The sequence below is a fragment of the Octopus sinensis genome, linkage group LG9 (assembly GCF_006345805.1).
Source record: "Octopus sinensis linkage group LG9, ASM634580v1, whole genome shotgun sequence".
Classification (NCBI taxonomy): domain Eukaryota; kingdom Metazoa; phylum Mollusca; class Cephalopoda; order Octopoda; family Octopodidae; genus Octopus; species Octopus sinensis.
In genome coordinates this window covers 5,271,959-5,292,138 of record NC_043005.1, presented here as the reverse complement: position 1 = coordinate 5,292,138, position 20,180 = coordinate 5,271,959, and the positions used below count along the sequence as shown (strand labels likewise).

Genomic DNA, 20,180 nt, shown 5'->3' with positions numbered 1-20,180 from the left:
TATATTCATATACATCTCTATATATATGCATATATTCATATACATCTCTATATATATATATGCATATATACATATACATCTCTATATATATATATGCATATATACATATACATCTCTATATATATATATGCATATATATATATACATCTCTATATATATATATGCATATATACATATACATCTCTCTATATATATGCATATATACATATACATCTATATATATATATGCATATATACTTATACATCTATATATATATATATATATGCATATATACATATACACACATACATATATACACATATACATACACACATACATACATATACATAATACCAACATACATACATACACACACACATATACATAATACACAGACACACACAGACATGTATGTGTATATATATATATATATATATATATATTATATATATATATATGTTTTGTGTATGTGTTTGTATATTTCTATACATTTTTTATTTAAGTACGCATAGTTGTTTCTTTGTGTGTAGAAAAACAACTTTTCTTTCGGGTCTTTTGTAGCAATTATTGTTGATGCCTATATGTGTCTGTGTGTGTATCTATGTGTGTATCTGTGTGTGTAGGTGCTTGATCGTATATTACATTATTTATTATGCTCAATATAGTATACTATGTATGTATGTATCATATGTACAGCCACACACACACACTCATGGAATTGTGGATGGAGATAGTAAAGTAAATAATAAATTACAGACGTTGTTCCCTGAGTTCTGTTAAAGATATTTCAGCTGTAAATTGAATCTGAAGTGGAAGAAAGAAGTCTACTTACTTTTTTTGTAAGGAATAAATGGATGTGTCAAACACGTGCTGTTGGTAGTGCGTCGTTGGCATATATCCACGTCGTAAACTCCATCAAACGGATAGAAAGAAAAAGAAAAAGCCGCCCCGAATAAGTAGAAGAGGTCGGCAGAGAGAGAGCGAGCGAGTTCTGGCTGCCCGACGTAAATAGATAATTAAATTAATAACAATAGTAATAATAATAATATTAGTACTCGTAATAATGATAGGCAAAGTGTCTGGCTGACAATGAAAAGCTGTCGAGCTGGTCGTTGGGCGATCTGCTCGCTTTCTGGTCACGCCGGTTAACGAACTCGGAGCAAGAGATTGATGCGGAAATGCCCCGACTTGTTAAATAATGTTCAACAATCAGAGAGAGATGCCATGATTGCACTCGCTCGCCCTGAGAGGGGAAGGCGACGAAGTTGTCAGCGATTGGTTGAAATCAGCGGCTTGTGATGACGTCACTGATAGCCGTACACACATTCATTGGATGATTGATGGCAGCGAAAGCTGGCGGCGAGCAGTCGACATCAAAGAGATTAGCTTCTTTTACTTCTTGGGTGAAAACAATTTTTTTCGAATGATCGACAAGTTTCAAGAAGGACCGAACTCGCGCTCGGCTGTTGGTTATGCCGCTCTATCATTCCAATTCCCCTCTCTACCTTCTTCCCTAATGCACACTGACTGTTCTCCCCTATGCGAGGTGTGTCTGTAAATAAACTGTAATTAAACACATGTTAATTGCTAATGTCAGGCCCTGGACAAGACTCTTGCCTTTGATTGTCACTCATTTTATTCAAGCTAGAACTGCGCCGGACAAAATGCTTAGGGGCAATTTTTCCGGCTTTAGGTTCTGAGTTCAAATTCTACAAAAGTCGAATTTGCCTTTCGTCTTTTCAGGGTCGATGAAATAAGTACCAGTTGCGTTACTGGAGTCGATGGAATCGACCAGCTCCCCACCAACCCACCAAAAAAAAAAAAAAATTCAGGCCTTGTGCCTGTAGCAGAAACCATTTATATTATTATTACTTGCTTTTGGTCGTGTCTAGATGCGAAAAAAAAGTCCAATATTTTTTTTCCCGCATTATCATCTCCTTTCTGGAGAAAAGGTAGACAGAGGGTGATAGTTTGGCGGAGTTTGGGGAATAGTTATCATTACTTTGTGGAGAGTAGGGGAAAAAAGGGGACAAATTGGTGTCAAAAATTAAAATTTTTTTGGTTAAAAGAAATTGATTGATTGATTGATTTAGAATCGTAATTCCTATTGTATGAAATTCAAGAATACAGTGAGAACGAAAATAAAAAAACAGAAAGGAGAGAAAGAGATCCAATTCAATTGCCTTTTTTCCCGTCTCTATGAATAAGTGTCGCGAGTAAAATGAATTTCTTGAGCGTTTTCAGAATTTTTCGGCATCTCGTAGTATCAAAGATTGCAAAACAATTGTATATCTCATCTTCTCTTTAAAATTTTTTTCAAAATCCATGTTTTTTAAACGTTACCCCCACCACCACCAAGTCCTTCGTGCCTCCACAATAACTTCCACATTTTTTTCTTTTTCATTATTTTACATTTTTATTGTATTCCACTTGTAATTCGCATTTTAAAACATGTTCTTAACCCCACCCTCCTCTTCCTGTGTACTTTTCACGATAAACATATATTTTAGTCTGTTTTTCACACTTTCACCATTCTGTAAAATCATTTTTTTTATCTTTCTCTTTTTTTCTATGCAACACAAAAAGTAAAGAAACACACAAGTTTATTAATTTTAACTATTCTCAAACTCCACCGATGTTTTTTCTCAGAAAAAAATTTCTGCTATTTATTGCCTATTTAATAAAATAAAATAAAAATATTCCATGGTCTAAACTACAATTTTCTCTGTACTCAATGAAACCTGCCAATGTTATTTCCCAACTGCAAAATATATTGAGATCAAGAAAGAATCCATTCCAATGGCTCTCAAGGCAAACGTGTCTCAGCCATTTACGAATGTATGGACACTTGTAAAATTTTCTTTGTCAATCTCTTTAACAGACGAGGGAAAACAACTATAAAAGTTAATTAGTCCCCGAAATGTCATAAACTTGATTATAGCTTCAATTACCCAAATAATTTTAACATCAATTTTTCCTGTTATTTATTTATATTATATTTCACAATTATTTTCAACAGAGACATCGTTGTTACTTTAGCTTGTTTACAGAGAGTTTTAGGCTAATCAGGAGAAATAGTACTGCTGCTGCTGCTGAGGCTGTGGGGGCCTTATGTTATTAATTAAGTTAATTAGGAAACATGCGTAGAAATAAATATAAATAGAAACGAAAGATTAGTTTTGGGTACGAAATTTCACTTAGTTTTGCGAACATTACTGGGCGTTCCTTCGGTATCGGTCTACAGAGTGTCGGTTTGAGGAGACATCATCCACCCTCTTGTTCAGCGTCGTCTCTTTATCTATGTCATGAGGAAAGGTTGTGTGGGTGAATGATGTTGCGTACCTATATCGAAGGATTGCCGGTTACTGAAGGTTAACTAAAAGAAGAAGAAGAAGAAGAAGAAGGAGGAGGAGGAAGAAGGAAGAAGCTACTCTATGTAAACAGGTGCAGAATTCAAATTTCCAAAACAAAACTTCACAATCTATGAATCATAATTTTTAAATAGAAATGTTTAAAAACGTAAATTTATTTTAGTTATTGATGTTTACACGAAGACTTTACTTATCAAGTTTGTTTTTCCCCTTCAAAACAATATCACCCACCCACCCATCCCTTTTGTCACTGCAACAACGAGGAAGTTGCTATGTGGTCTATCGACCTGCTAAAAATAGCAGTCAGATCTCCTTAATATTATACCCTGACATTTCAAAATAGAAAGAGACACTGCCTAATGAAGTCCTTGATGCACAATGCCTAAATAGTCATGGTTGGATTGCCTTTGATCATAGATATGCTTGATCAGAGCTAACCTGAACCAAACAATACTTATATGCTAGTAATGGCAGTTATTTTTCAAAACAAGAGGCACACATTAGATGGTGTGGACTTGGATGCCTTATACTTGAGGTAAGAAAAAAAAAAGATGGGTTAAACAGTAGTGAAATGTCTTTAACCACAGTTCTGCTCAGTTAGGGCGAACCTGGGGCTAAACAACAACAACAACAGATAGATAGATAGATAGATAGATAGATAGATAGATGTCAAAGCTAACCTCAATAACAGATGTGATATTCAATTTGAGATGCCATTTACACTGGAGTTTATTACACTCAGGAGATGTTGATTTGAGAAGTGGCTTACATAAGTCATGGTCTCAACTGGTTTGTGATAGGGGTAAAATAGCCCTGATTTGAGATCCAAAGTTGCATTTAAAAAGTTTGCAACCTTAAAATTGTACTAAAAAGTAATATCTAGATTACAGTTTCTAAAGAATTTTAAATAAACTAAGAAAATTATGTAAGCCATTTTTCAAACCATACAGCAAGTGTATTAAACTCATTAAGTAAATTGCATCTCAAACAGAATATACGTGTATATACATATATATATATATAATTTGACTCAGTTCCTGTTTGGTTTAAACATCCATAGATGCATTGGAGGCAAATTCAGCCTCCAAAATAATCAACTGCAATTATTTGGTAACATTTCACATGAAATCATACACAGGCAATGGCAACAAAGCAATACAGAAACAATTGTTACTAATAAAATAGATATGCTCAATTCATTATAATGATGATCTTAATTGTATTAAATGTTACTCTTCATAAGATTCACACACTGCTTTAAACAGGAGCCAGTGCTTTTTAAATGTCACCTGCATAGGACCATCCAGCTGGCATAGGCATTGACCATGCTTGAATGGCACTTTTTACGTACCACTGGCACAGGAACCAATCAGACGGAACTATGTATATATTAGTACACGAACAATTTTTTGGAATCTCTGTTGCCAAAGCCATTCTGGATTACTGATATTTTTTGAACCAGGGCCAACCTACTCTAAATTAAACAAACATTAAATTTACTTAAATGGAATACAAACATAAATAATACAACTTTATTAATACTATAATACTATACTGAGCAAAGTACCAATAAACTAGTCTAGTAGACATGGGAATTTGAAGTTCCTGCTCGTAATTTAGTACAGGTTATAAGAGCTTTTAGAGAGAGAGAGAGAGAGAGGGTGTGTGTGTGTGTGTGTGTGTGCCCGCGAACATAGTCATTCTTTGAAACCATTTTTGTTTTATTTCCAGTGATTTATTTCTAAGCTTTTTGCCTTTTACTTGTTTCAGTCATTAATTAGACTGCAACCATACTGGAGCACTGCCTTGGCAAATTTTTAGCTGAATGAATTGACCCCAGAACTTATATTTTTAGGCCTGATACCTATTCTTTCAGTCTCTTTTGTCAAACTACTAAGTTACAGGGATGTAAACACGCCTACAGCAGTTTTCAAGCAGTAGTGGGGGACACACAAAGATATAAACACACACACACACATACATGATGGGCTTCTCTCAGTTTCCATCTATACCAGATTGACTCACAAGACATTGGTCAGCCCAAGGCTATGGTAGAAAACACTTGCCCAAGTTGCCATGCAGTGGACTGAACCCAGAACCATGCAGTTGTGAACCAAACTTCTTACCACACAGCCATATCTGCAACTTGAAGTCAATTTCTAAATAAACTTTGTAAAATATTTCTGCCCAGTGTAAAGTTGTTGTTGGTTAAAAATAACTGGATAACTGTAATAATCTCACTATAAAACATATAGAGTTGATGCATTGTGAGAGCTTAGCAAAAATATATATTTTGTAGTATTGTAATGAGAAGATTTTTGGAATTCCGCAGGAAATAAAACTGTTGAGATAGTGTTAAGAATAAAGAAATTGAGAGTATGCATGGAATGTACGCTGTGAATGGTGGAGTCGGGCAATATTACCATAAGGTAGTCAGGATATAATATAATGACATTTAAGCTAGTGTAATATTGTAAGTTTAATCTACAATGGAGAGAGGGAGAAGGCCCTGGAGCCAAAAAAAAGTAACACAAAGTCTTAGGGTGAAGACTTGACAGAAAGTAGACACATTCTCATACACACAAATACACACACACACACACACATATATATATACCTACACACAAACAATATGCACATGCATGCCCACATATACATACACAAATACACATGTATACATACCCATACACACACACACACAACACATAACAAACACACACACTCACAAACATACATGCACATATACATACAGGTACACACATACATGTACGGCTTGTACATGTACACACATATACAAGCAGACACGCACACACTTAACACCCTCTAAGAACATAATGGGAAAGTGGGTGTTAACATATTTGATGTAGCAAAGTCAAAAAGTTTTAATTAAACTAAATTACATCTTTAGTAACAAGGATAATCATTTTCTAAATTATTAACACAAATAAAAGAAGATAAAAAAAAGGCAGTAAAGACCACCTTGAAATTGTAGGAAATTGAAATTAATTGCTTTGTTTTTGTTTTCTTTTTTGTGTTCACTTGTTGAGTCTCGAGGAAGGGGATGAAGCCATGTAGCCTAGTGGTTAGGGTGTTGTACTCGTGACCATTAGATCACAGTTTCAATTCCTGGACCAGGTAATGTATTGTGTTCTTGAGTAAAACACTTTTACACAGCCCCAGCTTGCTCAGTTGTAAATTGGTGACCCTGTGATCAACTGGCACTCATTTCAATCCTTTTAGCAAATCCGGCCTAAATATCCTGCTTGTTTTATGTTCAAATTGGTCAGATCCTGTCTCTCACACCTACCCTACAAAATCATTCTAAAAATAAACAATCACATCATTGAAATCTTGAAGCTACAAGACTCTAGGCACAAGGCCCAAAATTTTGGGAGAGGAGTGGGCAGTCAATTAGATTGACCCTAGTATGCAACTGGTACTTAATTTATCAACCCTGAAAGGATCAAAGGTAAAGTTGACCTCGGCGGAATTTGAACTCGGAACATAAAGACAAACCAAATACTGCTAAGCATTTTCCAGCATGCTAACGTTTCTGCCAGCTCGCTGCCTTTCAAGCTACAAAATAATGCATGACAAATTCAAAGCAATGTGAATAAATAAGGACCACATTTGACAGCTTAACCTGAATACTACGGGGTTAAGGGTTGAATGTCTGGGATACAATTCAAATTTTGTAGACCAAAATTTATAGCTCAAAACAGGTCAACGTATAAATCAAGATGACTTTAGAGGACCAGAAATTCCATGTGAAATGCAGCAGGATTTGAAAAGATAGGGACAATGTTTGAATGTTAGCACTGCATGGTTACACTATATACTATGTTGATTTGTCTGCTGGAAAATAAGGTATATGCCATGGAAACCAAGTAACCAGCCTGATAAATCTTTAGAGCTCAAAACAGACCTCCTACTACTACTAAAAGAAGGGACAGAGACCCATGACCTTTGACCCTAATAATCTCTCTGAAATTAGTAAGGTTGATGACGTTAATGTCTTGTTTAAACTGTGGAAGGCCAACACCTGCAGGAAAGACATGAGCTGGGAGAGGATTCAAGAAGAATGATGTTTTAGGAGGAAGGATTGGGTATAGTGTTTAGTGTAGGGAAAATTGGGAGGGGAGTTAGATGCAGTGAGTGTGATGAGAGATGGAGAGATGAGTGGACTGTGGGTACCTAAACAACTGAGGCATGACACCAGCCAGCTTCATGGAAGCAGAAGCCATTATAGTACCACCACCACGTTGTCGCCTTCATCATCATCATCATTTAACATCCATTTTCCATACTGGCATGAACTGGCCAGCCAGAGAGCTACACCAGGTTCCAATTGTCTGTTTTGGCATGGATTCTAGGACTGGATTCCCTTCATAATGCCAACCACTTTACAGAGGGTACTGGGTGCTTTTTACTTTGTACCAACACATTTTCATCATCATCATCAATTTTTTAATGTCCATTTTGCCATGTTGGTATGAGTGAGACAAAATCTGTTGAGGCACCTTTTTTTTTCTGGCTGAGTGCCCTTCATGTTGCCAAGCCTGACCTAGTTCCAAGCAAGATAATGTTTCTCTTTAGCCAAACATTCTTACTTCAGATGACTGGAAGTGAACATCACTTGTATGATGGTGACGTTTGTTTGCATCTATAACACAATGTCAAGATAAGGAACCATGCACACACACACACACACACAAAATGGGCTTCTTTCAGTTTTTATCAACCAAATCCATCCACAAGGCTTTGATTAGGCAGAAGCTACAGTAAAAGTCCCATACTCAAGGTGTCACTCAATGAAAATGGAAGTGAAACTATGTAGGTAGGAAGTAAACTTCTTAACCACACAGCATATATACATATATATCAGCTCCCCAGCTGGCCAGCTTCATGTTAAACCATCAAACCCATGCCAGCATGAAAAACAGACGTTAAACGATGGTGATGATAATAATGATAATGATGATGATGATACACACACACACACACATTCCTGCAACTTGCCCAATCAGCTATCACCTCTCTCTCTTGTTCTTCTCCTGTTCACTGCATCACCATTACTATTCTGTTGCTCTCTAATCCTTTCTTCAGCACTGCCAGTCATCTCCTACTCTCCCAACTCATGCATCATTCATCATTAGTCATCCTCTACCCCTTGTCCACCATCCACTATATCCATCTTCCAAAGCTAATTACATTCTTGCAAAACCCATCCACCCACACTTCTGTTACCCTTGTCCCCACTCACTTCTACTCCCCTTCTACCTTGGCCACACTCTTTCTTCTATAATGTGAGTAGCCATGTAGCTCCTTTACAACAAGAAGCCTGTCCAGCTCAAGGGCTCTTCCCTCATACTTCAATCCCTTATCTTCTCGCATAAAGTTGCCTCTCTCTAGTGCTGGTGCCATGAAATAAAAAGCAGGGAGTATACACTGCAAAGTGATTAGAATTAGGAAAGGCATCCAACAGTAGAAACCATATCAAAGCAAACATTGGAATGTGATGCAATCCTTGGACTCATCAGATTCTGTCAAGTCATCCAACCCATACCAGCATAGAACATGGATGTCAAATGATGATGACGAGGAGATGGAAGAGGAAAAGGATGATGATGATGATGGTGATGACACACATCTACCAGACACATTTTATAATTTTTTAAATGACTCAGTCAAAAGAGGAAGGGTACCTCCCATGTTTCTCTTTGGAGCCTCTGAGACTGATGAGACGAGAGGAAGTTATTCTCAGGTTGGAGATCTGGTATGTACATATACATAGGTATATACATACATACAAATGTGTGTGTGTGTGTGTGTGTGTGTACACATACATAATGAAACACTCTTCTTGCCAGATTTATTCACTTGTTACCTACCTACAGCCCACTCAAAAGTTCCACACCACACCAAAATACTGCCATGACCCACCAAAGGGTGTGTATGCACCACACCACTTTGAGAAATACTAGTCATCAAGAAGGGATAGTTTCTTAAGTGAGTCATGTGAAACTATTCAATAAAGTTTATACAACATAGCAAAATGTATTCTATTGAGACAGACAAGTGTTAAGCTTTTGATACCAGCCCACCCTTGACAAACCCTCGGTCTATGACACAAACTTCATGTTTTAAAATGATTTAAATTAAAATATTCCATCAAAATTTTATGAAAATTTAAATTCCATATACTAACTTAATATTGAAAAAAGTATTTCAGTAAATTCATTATTTTCAAAATTAATTGAATCAAAATTTCATGTTAATTTGTTCCAAACATTATATTTATGTTGAAATATACTGTATATTATTTCGACATAAGTATGATGCTTGGAACAAATTAACATGAAATTTTGATGGAAGATTCTGATCACATCATCAAAATCTTGGCACTATAAGATAATGCATGATTAATTCAAAATAATGTGAATAAATAAGCATTACGTTTGACAGAATAATCTGAATTCTAAAGGGTTAAAGCTGAAAATTTGTAGCATTCTCTAATCTTCTTTCTATTTTTTAACCCTTTTCATACCAACCCACCTGAAACTGCAACTGGTTCAAGGAATCAATTGAAACCTTCCATCTTGTAATTTTCTCATTAATTTATGTTCCAAACATAGCATCCCTCATCCGTCTTCACATTCTCAGTTCAAATTCTGCCAAGGTTCACTTTGCCTTTCATCCTTTCGGGGTCAATAAAATAAGTACCAGCTGAACACTGGAGTTGACATAATCAACTAAGTCCCTTCCCCAAACCTGCTGACCTTGTGCCAAAATCTAAAATCAGTTTATGTTCCAAACACCAACTTAATAATGACAGTTGTTTTACTAAATTCTGCATTATTTTCAAAATTAATTAAAACAAAAGCAGTGTATTTCAACAGAAATATCGTAACAAAAGGATTAAGGGAGTCAATCTAGTGTACCCTAGTAAGTTAACGTATTTGGCTTTCAGTGAGATGTATTGAAATCAGTTAATCAATGAAGTAGCTATTTACTTAGGAAGGACATTTTAGTATAGTTCTCATCAGAGCCGTTCTCCTAGAGAATGGGCTGCAGATGGAGGATAGCAATATGATCATCAGATATGGTAATGACCAAAAGAGTATGATCATGAATACAAATGGGTTCTGCTGAAGGATCACTGGAGTAGGGTTACTCAGAGATCAAGGAGTCTCTGTAGGTCAAGCCATTGTTTTCTGCACTAAGAAGGCAAAACTCCAATACTATGGACATGTGATTAGAATGTCAGAGGGAAGGGATCACAAGAAGGATTCTCCAACCTGAACCAACCAGCAAGGGGCCAAGAGGGAGACCAAAAATGAGATGGTTGGATAATATCCATTGCCTCAATTAGTCACACTTGGGAATCCAGCCAGAAAGTGTAATTACAACTGCCTGCTTCCTCTTATGGAGGAGGCGTCTCATGACTTTCCCATGAGGAAAGGGCAGAGAAGATGGATGGATGGAATGGATGTTAGTTTAGACTACTGGAGAGTTCTAGAAGCATTTGATAATCTCAGTTGCTCAATAGAGAGTGAAGTATCCAGTGTTTCAGATGATTACTCTTTATCTGAAAACATGAGGAAGAGAGAGAAAGTCATTTGCTTTGTTGTATGCTAGCCAGTGCAGACGAGTCAAAACTAGGGATCCATCACTGAAGAAGACACATTATGATATTCAACATAAGGCCATTATAGAAAGCAACAGAGTAGAATATCCTAGTAAAAAGTAAAATTGTCATTTTATTCAGTAAAAAGCAACCCAGACATGTTAAAGACGGATCTAGTCTCTGAAATGTGGTAAATCAGCAAGATGCACACTATTGTAATATACGTAGGTGCAGGCATACAGTTCCATATTCAATCCCACTGCATGGCACCTTGATTAAGTGTCTTCTACTATAGCCATAGCCGGCCAATACTTTGTGAGTGAATTTGGTAGTTGGAAAGTGTGTGGAAGCCTGTTGTGTGTGAGTGCGTGTACATACATATATACACATGTAAGTATATGTGTGTGCATGTATATTTGAGTTGGTGTCCCTTTGTCTTGACAGTGTGTGATAGTTGTAAATGAGTGCCACTGTTACACAGCAGTGTCTTTCATTTTCAATCTTTCATGAAAACCATGTCAGACCAGAGGGAAAGATTACCTTATTTGGAAATAGGTGAGGGTTGGTGACAGGAAGGCATCCAGCCATAGAAAATCTACCACAATTAATTCCAGCTAACCCATACAAACAAACAAAAATGAACATTAAATGATGATGCATCATATTATTCAGTACAGAACAGACTAACCAGGAGATATTAAAATAACCCTAATCACTAAGGAACATGAGTGACCTACTTACTAAGGCACATGTTAGAATGACCTATTTACTATGAACCATGTTAGGGTGACCTAGTTACTAAGGCACATGTTAGTGACCTAGCTATTAAGAATCATGTTAAAGTGATCTAGTTGTGAAGGCACATGTTAGTGTGACATAGTCACTAAGGCACATGCTAGAATGATCCAGTTACTATTGCACAGAGTAAAGGTAAAGACATGGTAGTTATATCTTAATAGAGAGACAGACACCCTATAGTGATGATATATCACATTTGACAACAGAATGCGATATACTGTTTATATACTTTTGGGAAATAAGGTGGAATTTTTCTTGAATTTATTTAATGTGGTTTGCTGGGTTAAAGAATTATTTCTTAAATACCCTTTTTATTAGACTGAAACAATGCTAGAGTACCATCTTTTAACAATAATAATAATAGTTTCAAATTTTGCCACAAGGGCAACCATTTTGGGAGAGGGAATAAGTTGATCACATCGACTCCAGTGTTTAACTGGTATTTAACTTATCAACCCTGAAAGGATGAAAGGCAAAATCAACCTCAGCGGACTTTGGTCTCAGAACGTAGTGACAGACAAAATACCACTAAGCTTTTCACCCAGCATGCTAACAATTTTGGCAGCTCGCCGCCTTTTTAATAATAATAATAATAATAATAATAATAATGATGATGATGATGATGATTCTTTCTACCATAAGCACAAGGCCTAAAACTTTGGAAGGAGAAGCTAGTTGATTACATCAACCCCAGTACTCAACTGGTACTTGATTTATCAGCCCCGCAAGGATGGAAGCCATTGCCAAAGTCAAGCTTTGTCAAGGACCAAAGAAATGTCGTTAAGCATTTGGTCCTATGACCTAGCAATTCTGCCAGTTCACCCCCTTAACAACAACAACAACAATAATAATAATAGCAGAAATAATAATAATAATGATGATGATGATGATGATTTATTCTTTTACTGGCCACAAGAGCTAATATAAATTATATATATAAAAGACAACACAAGACAATACAAAGGGTTTTCACATTCGTGTAAACATTAAATAACAAAACAGAAGTAACAAGCAAAACTCCCAGTAGTGGGGGGGGGTTACTTAAAAGGTTACTTGCGGGAAAACCTACAAAAAGCCACGGGTGCCTGAACAACAGGGCAAGAGCCCTTCTCCTTTTATTCTTTTTAGAGGTGTATTCTCAGAATTGGTCCATTCACACTGGCCATTTACCCAACATTTACCCACCATTCAATAAACTTGCCAGAAGACAACACTTCCCTCTCCACCCTCACTTTCCTTTTCTCAAGTGAAACTTGAAAAAGTTGATGAGGGTTTGGCCAAAGAGGAAAATGTCTGACTTTAGCCCTTTCAAATGAGTCCACCATACTACCCCTTTTGCTACAGCCATCAGACAAATGAAAATTGCCTGCCCCTCCCAACTAAAGGAGGCTGGCAGGGCAATCTTCACTATGGATCATGCAACAGCAAGTAAAGAAAGACATTGGTGAAAGCTAATAGAACGTGCACCCAGAATAAAACACAAAAAAGCCATAAAGAGAAAAGGGGTGCTTAGGCATGCTGAGAGTAGTGCTGGGGAATTTGGGTAAGAATGGCGGTTTTGAAGGATTCAGTGTCCTGACAGGTTAAGAACTGATGTGGGTAGTTTATTTCATGCTTTGTCAGTTCTGAGTGTGAAAAAAAAATGGAGTTTTTGTATGTTTATGGGTGGTAGGAATATTAATTTTAAATTTTGGCACAAAGCCAACAATTTTGTGGGAGGGGATAAGTCAATTACATTGACCCCAATGTTCAACTGGTACTTGTTTTATCAAGGATGAAAGGTAAAATCAACCTCGGTGGAATTTGAACTCAGAATGTTATAAACAGAGAAAATGCTTCCAAGCGTTTTGCTTGGTGTGCTAAGGATTATGGCAGCTTGCCACCCTCGGATGGTAGAAATATTGAATTCACAAAAAGCTGGCCAAAGTTGTTGGAATGATGATGGACAATCTTGTGACCCTCTACTAAATCAGGTATCAAAACATTAGTGGTGGTGATGATGGTGGTTGTAGTGGTGGTGATAGTGATGATGACAATGGTGACACTACAGTCATCATTGTCATTATACATTTTAACAAAACAGAATAGGGAAGAAGACATCTTAAGAATAGAGCACAATAAAGCATAAACACTTATTCATAATTTGGATACTTCTTAATCTCTTTGAGGCATTCTTTCTGAGTTCAACAAACCTTGGGTGCCAATAAAGATAGAAATACCAGTGATATCAGTTGGAATGAAATTCTATATAATCCACAACACTCTTTACCAGAGCTTCTGTTCGGTTTTTTTTATAGCAACTTGCCTGAAATCATCCATGGTTCTATGCTACAAATTCCCTGTTTTGAAGTAATCTAAATTTAAATTTCCCATCAAAATTTTATGTTAATGTTCCAAACACCAGCTTAATAATGACAAAGTTATTTTACTAAATTCTTCATTCTTTTGAAAATAAAACAAAGGCAGGGTATTTGAACAGAAATATGGTAACATAAGGGTCAAAGTGATTGAAAAAATATTCCATTAAATTTAAGTTCCAAACATTAACTTAATATTGAGAAATTTATATCAGTAACTTCTTCATTATTTTAAAAATTAACTGAAATAAAGGCAGTAGATTTCAATAGAAATTCAGTAACAAAAAGGTTAAAATAATCCAAATAAAACCTCCCATCAAAATTTCATGTTAATTTATGTTCCAAACATCAGCTTAACAATGATAAAGTTATTTTACTAAATTCGTCATTATTTTCAAAATTAATTGAAACAAAGGCAGTGTATTTCAACAGAAATATGGAAACAAAGGGTTAACTTAAGCCAAAAGATTAATTTGTTATTGGCTAACTATTCAGAGGCTGGCTACCATTGCTATTCAGGATAACTTACCACCACCAACATCATTACTACATCCCAGAGAGCAGTGACAGTTTTTTAGTTAATTTTGTTTTCTTTTGGTTTATGTGTTAATCCTTGGTTTGTTTTAATTTATTTATTTTCTAACTGATTAAATACAGACATTGTTTTAGAGTAAGACTGACACAGTTTCTTCACAGACTACAGTAATGTCACACAGTTTTAATGAGGCAATGGTGGGTGATATTATCATCTCCTTGGGCTTTTAAAATTTAACTTTGAAATATACATATAAATAGATAGATAGAGTATGCGCTTGTGTGTGTGTGTGTGTGTGTATTTTACTTACACATGTGCATACATGTAAATTCTGGCACACTAGAGAAATGTATACCAGAAATTTCAAATTTCCCTTGATATTTGGTTGCTGTGTGGCTCATTTTGATGACTGTTTCAATAATGTATATGTACACACACACACACACACACACACAATAGAAGTAGACATGGCCATGTGATTAAGAGGTACACTTTGTAACAATGTGGTTTTGGGTTCAATCCCACTGTATGGCCCCTTGGGCAAGTGACTTCTACTATAGCCCTGGGTTAACCAAAGCTTTATGAGTGGATATAGTAGACAAAAACTGAAAGAAGCCCACTGTGTATATACTACATATACTATATACATACATACACACACACACACACACACACACACACGGCACATAAAAAGCACCCACTACACTCTCGGAGTGGTTGGCATTAGGAAGGGCATCAAGCTGTAGAAACCTTGCCAGATCAGATTGCAGCCTGGTACAGCCTTCTGGCTTGCCAGTCCTCAGTCAAAGCGTGCAACCCATGTCAGCATGGAAAGCAGACATTAAACGACAACAACAATGATGATGATGATGATGATATATATATACACATACACACACACAGACAAGCAGGAAGTAAATAGACACCTTTAATTTTCAAAATTTCTGATTTAAGCATCTTAATATGTTTTCAGCAGTGTAGATTTTACAATGTAATTATTCTTTTTCATTTTAGTTGCCATTATATTAAACATTTGCGAAGAGTAACCATGCCATGCACAAAAAATTCAGCAGAACTGTCAGATTTTCAAAGAGGTCATATTGTTGGTCAATCTAAGGCTGAACTTAGCCAGTGAAAAATTGCAGAAAATCTTCAAATTCCTCTTGCTAATGTTAATAGAATTATAGTGCAATTCAAAAGCCAAGGAAAAGCATCAACAGATTCTCATCCAAGCTGACCTGGGCCCTTGGAAAGGAAGCTTCACTGTTTGAAGAGAATTGTAAAAAATAAACCCTGTTCGAAGGCTTCTGACATTGCAAAACAGTTAGAAGCTAGTCCAAGAACGTGTGTTACATATCTGCATAAGCTTGAGTGTTATGGACGAGCAGCAAGAAGAAAACCTCTCCTTCAACCAATTAATATCATGAAAAGAAAGAAATGGGCTAAGGAGATGTCAGAAAAATCCAGTTCATTTTGGGATAGAGTGGTTTCTTCAGATGAATCCAGATTTGCATTATTTTCAGACAGTGGACATGTTTGGGTCTGGAGGCTTCCCAATCAAGAATTTGATTTGAAACGACTCCAACCAATGTGAAACATGGCAGTATCTCTGTAATGGAATGGGGAGCTGTCACCAGTAATGGTCATTCTGATCGAATGTGTTGGAACCATAAACTCTGAAAAATACATCGAAATACTTAAGGACTACCTCCAATGTATTCACGTGATAACATAACGAAAAATGAGTTTTTATTCATGGAAGATGGGGCTCCACGCCACACAGCGAAAAGGAATCAACAATGGTTGACTGAAAATGGGATCAAAAAGCTTCCTTGACCAAGCCAATCTCTTGACATGAACCCAATTGAAAATCTTTGGAGCATACTAGATAGAGCTGTGCAAAAAAACTCGACAGAAACCTAAATCTTACAAACAATGAGAAATTTTTCCAAAAGCATTTGTAACATCAGACATTCTAACATTGATTTTGTCATCAAGAGTACTCTTAAAGTTTACTGTACTTTCAAAATATATATATATATATATATATATATAATATATATATATATATATATATATATATATATGTCATCATCATCATCATCGTTTAACATCCGCTTTCCATGCTAGCAGGGGTTGGACGATTTGACTGAGGTCTGGCGAACCAGATGGCTGCACCAGGCTCCAATCTGATCTGGCAGAGTTTCTACAGCTGGATGCCTTTCCTAATGCCAACCACTCCAGGAGTGTAGTGAGTGCTTTTACATGCCACCGGCATGAGGGCCAGTCAGGAAGTACTGGCAATGGCCACACTCAAATGGTGCTTTTTATGTGTCACCAGCACAGGAGCCAGTCCAACAGCACTGGCATGAACCTCGCCCGAATGTTTTTTTCACGTGCCACCAGCACAAGTGCCAGTAAGGTGACGCAGGTAACGATAATGCTCGAATGGTGTTTTTTATGTGCCATCAGCACAGAGGCCAACTTGTTGCTCTGGCAACGATCTTGCTCGTATGGTACTCTTAGCGCTCAACTAGCATGGATGCCAGTCATCAAATTTGATTTCGATTTCACTTGCTTCAACAGGTCTTCGCAAGCAGAATTTAGTGCCCAATGAAGGAAAGGTACGCATAAGTGGACTGGTTACACCCCTGGCATAGGCCACAAGGTTATGGTCTTACTTGCACTTGCCGAGTCTTCTCAAGCACAGCATATGTCTATGGGTCCCAGTCACTAGCCATTGCCTCGGTGAGGCCCAATGTTTGAAGGTCGTGCTTCCCCACCTCATCCCAGGTCTTCTTGGGTTTACCTCTTCCACAGGTTCGCTCAACCGCTAGGGTGTGGCACTTTTTCTCATAACTATCCACATCCATTCTTGCTACATGGCCATACAAGCACAGTCGTCTGTCTTGCACACCACATCTGATGCTTCTTAGATTTAACTTTACTCTCAAGGCACTTACACTCTGTCGAGTATGTACACTGACATTACACATCCATTGGAGCATACTGGCTTCATTCCTTGCAAGCTTATGCATGTCCTCAGCAGTCAACGGCCCATGTTTCACTACCATGTACAGTCTACCTTATATATATATATATATATATATATATATTTATAGCAAATTTTGGGTATTGTTTATTCACCATTACATGTGTTTCCTCAAGCCTTTCTATTGGAGTTCTCCATTTCCTAGATTAGTTGTTTGATATTTTACAAACACATTCAATGCTTCCAAAGTCTGTTTATAAAATATGTGTGTATGTGTGTGTGTATGCGCATGTGTGTGTATGCGCATGTGTGTGTGTGTGTGTGTGCACGCACACACACACACACACACACACACACACATGGGTGGCAAGGAGAGTATTATGTGTCAGTACATACTAATTAACAATTTTGAAATGTGAAAAAGCATGTTCTCTTCATCCCTACTTATACGGTGTAAATATACTTAACAACACTTGACCTAAAAATAATCAGACAAAAATAAAATTAATTTTTAAAAAATGTAATTTATTGCCTTCACTGAATGATTTTCCCTCTGGCTAATTTGATACAATATAAAACACAGCTTCAAGTCAGAGAGTAAGTCTCTGCATTGGTGTTTGAACTGTCATAAATGAGAGAGCTTCAACATGGCTACTTTGACTTGACTTCTACAAGGCTAGCTTGAAATAGTACCCAAATACTTTTCAAATCACATTCTGCCACTTTAATTCTTTCTACTGATATATACTGCTTTTGTTTCAATGAAGTTTGAAAATAATGAAGAATTTAGTAAAATAACTTTGTCATTGTTAAGCGAATATATGGAACTAAAATTAACCATTTTGTTATCACATTTCTGTTCTTTATATTCAAAATTAAATGAAACAAAGGCAGTGTATTTCGATAAAAATAAACATTAAAACACACTTTACCACTCCGTGAAAGAAAGAATCCATTGGCTGCAATTCTGAATAACATACAGGATGGTCATGCTGGGAATATATTTAATCATAAGTCTGCTTTATCAGGGCTTAATTAGGAATTAAACAACAACTGTATTGATATATCAAAAGTTTTCCATTTTGCCAACCCCTGCCAGAGATGCTCCCTCTTGTATCTAATTTATTTAAGATTGAAGCTATGGTAGACATGCAGCCATTTTGTCCCTCATTGTTGTTGGGTTTAACTCAACCACCAGTAAATGCCTTTCGTTTTTTTTAAGCGATAGTCACAGAGTTGTAGGAGCATGTATCATTAAGCAGCAGTTATATGAGATTTCTCTTCAAACATGCTTATGTTTCTGACATAATAAATAAATCAACCAAGTTCTGAACTTAAATGAAGAGAGGTACTACACTATTCCACTTGTGAGCCCCTACACGATACCCCAAGACCAATGACAATGTGAAGATGACATAAAAATTTTTAAAAGAAGACCTTTAAGCAATGCAATGGTGAAGTCAGGCAAAATTATGTGATGTCAATCAATAAAAACAAAACAAGTTATTGAATTAACTCACATAGATTGTTTAATGTTTCTATAAGATTTCAGAAAAGATACCTCTCTTCAAATATAAGAAAGAAAATACTATACACCTTCACTGGGAGCCTCCTAAAGCTTGAGACCCTAGGCTTCACCCTGTTAAGTCTATGAGCAAATGTGGCACAAACCAAAAACATTAAAATGGATTTGTGATTCTGAATAATTCCATGATATAATTAAAATACTGCACCAATTCTCTCTCTCTCTCTCTCTCCCTTTCTCGCTTTATATATATATATATATATATATATATATATACCAGCGATTATAATTATTTTTATTTTATCGCAATTTGATTTGTTTATATATATATATATATATATATATATAATATATATATATATATATATATATGTATATATATATCTAGCTAGCCAGCTAGTTGTCCGCTTGTCTATCTGTGTGTCTGCCTGTCTATCTATCTTATCTAATTACCTGTCAGTTTCTCTCTCTGTATAGCTATCAATTTATCCATGTTTCTATTTATCTATATCCATCTATCAATTCATATATCCATCTATCTATCTGGCTGTCTGTCTTTTTTATATCTATCTATATATATATATATATATATAGCTAGCTACTTATCCATCTATCTACCCATGTACACACCTCCCCACCTTCTCTCTTGTAAAGTAATTACCAATAGTTAGCAACATGGCAACTGAAACCATTAACTGTTGAAATCTCTCGGGAGTATTTCTTTGGTAGTGTCTGGAATTTAAAGCAAATACATGTGACAGAATATGTGAGTGCAGATTTATGTATCTATGTATGTATGTGTGTGATGCATGAATGTATGCATATAGTATGCGTATGTATGTGTGAGTATATATATATATATATATATATATATATATATATATATATATACATGTATTTTTGTGTATGTGCGTACATATGCCAGTATATCTAAACTAGCTACAAGGGAAGCTAGACTTCAGATGAACTTAACAAGGAAACTGAGGAAGTCAAAA

General features: G+C 36.2%; 1 protein-coding gene across 5 annotated transcripts in view; it reads right to left on the bottom strand.

The window, feature by feature from the left end:
• Nucleotides 1-1,239, bottom strand: part of LOC115215537 (putative extracellular sulfatase Sulf-1 homolog) — a 213,472-nt gene extending 212,233 nt beyond the window's left edge. For 4 of the 5 annotated variants that reach the window (XM_029784718.2, XM_029784721.2, XM_029784720.2 and 1 more), the window contains exon 1: nucleotides 813-1,239. The gene's annotated coding sequence lies outside the window, so the exon portion shown is untranslated. Of the gene's footprint in view, nucleotides 1-808 lie in introns of all 5 variants that reach the window. The other variant, XM_036505734.1, reaches the window with a different exon arrangement.
• Between the last annotated feature and the right edge of the window lie 18,941 nt (nucleotides 1,240-20,180).